At 65.8% G+C, this 688-nt stretch overlaps 1 protein-coding gene across 1 annotated transcript in view; it reads left to right on the top strand.

The window, feature by feature from the left end:
• Positions 1–688, top strand: part of ZNF696 (zinc finger protein 696) — a 6,783-nt gene that overhangs the window by 3,775 nt on the left and 2,320 nt on the right. The gene's annotated exons all lie outside the window — the stretch shown is intronic.

Below are 688 nucleotides of genomic sequence, written 5' to 3'. Positions count from 1 at the left end.
ACGGGGCCACGTGGGCGGGACCGGGAGTGACGGAGCCACGTGGGCGGGACCGGGAGTGGATGGACGCCACTCCCCTAGGGGCAGATGGTGACACTTCCACCGAGACTTGTCTTCGCAGCCCAGGTGTCTCCTGAGGGGACTTTCACGCAGCGAAGCTGATCGGCCTCTGACCGCCCATCGCCGGGCCCCCCCCCACACCTCCCGGCAGCCGTGAGCTCCCTGCGGTCACCGTCTCCGCTGGTTCTGGGATTGACACTCAGCCCGGCAGGTGCTTGTGCTATTTAAGTATTTATGACGTCAGAGAGGAAGGGTGAGGGCAGGACATCAAGATGAGCAGGAATTAGGGATTGGCTGCCTCCTGTTCGCCCCGCACGGGGTGAAGCCCAGAACCCGGGCCTGTGCCGGACCGGGAATCGAACCCTGACCTCCTGGCGCACAGGTCGGGGCTCTCCTTGTTTTGAGTTGGTCCGTGGGCGCAGCGTCTGCACTCGGGACTGGACTGGTCAGAGGTGAGAAGACGTGCAGGCGCCGTAACGCCCAGAAGGTCGGCAGCGCCACCGGCAGCCAGGAGCACAGGTCGTGGGGTCTGGGTCCCCGGAGGAGCCTGAGCGGGACTCGCGAAGGTGGAGGCGGCAGAGGCGATGTGTGCGGAGCGAAGGCCCGGGTGCTAGACAGTGAGAGGCGCTCA

The sequence above is a fragment of the Myotis davidii genome, unplaced genomic scaffold (genome assembly GCF_000327345.1).
Source record: "Myotis davidii unplaced genomic scaffold, ASM32734v1 scaffold1509, whole genome shotgun sequence".
Lineage (NCBI taxonomy): Eukaryota > Metazoa > Chordata > Mammalia > Chiroptera > Vespertilionidae > Myotis > Myotis davidii.
The sequence above is the reverse complement of the archived record's forward strand: the minus strand, read 5'-3'. Positions and strand labels throughout refer to the sequence as shown.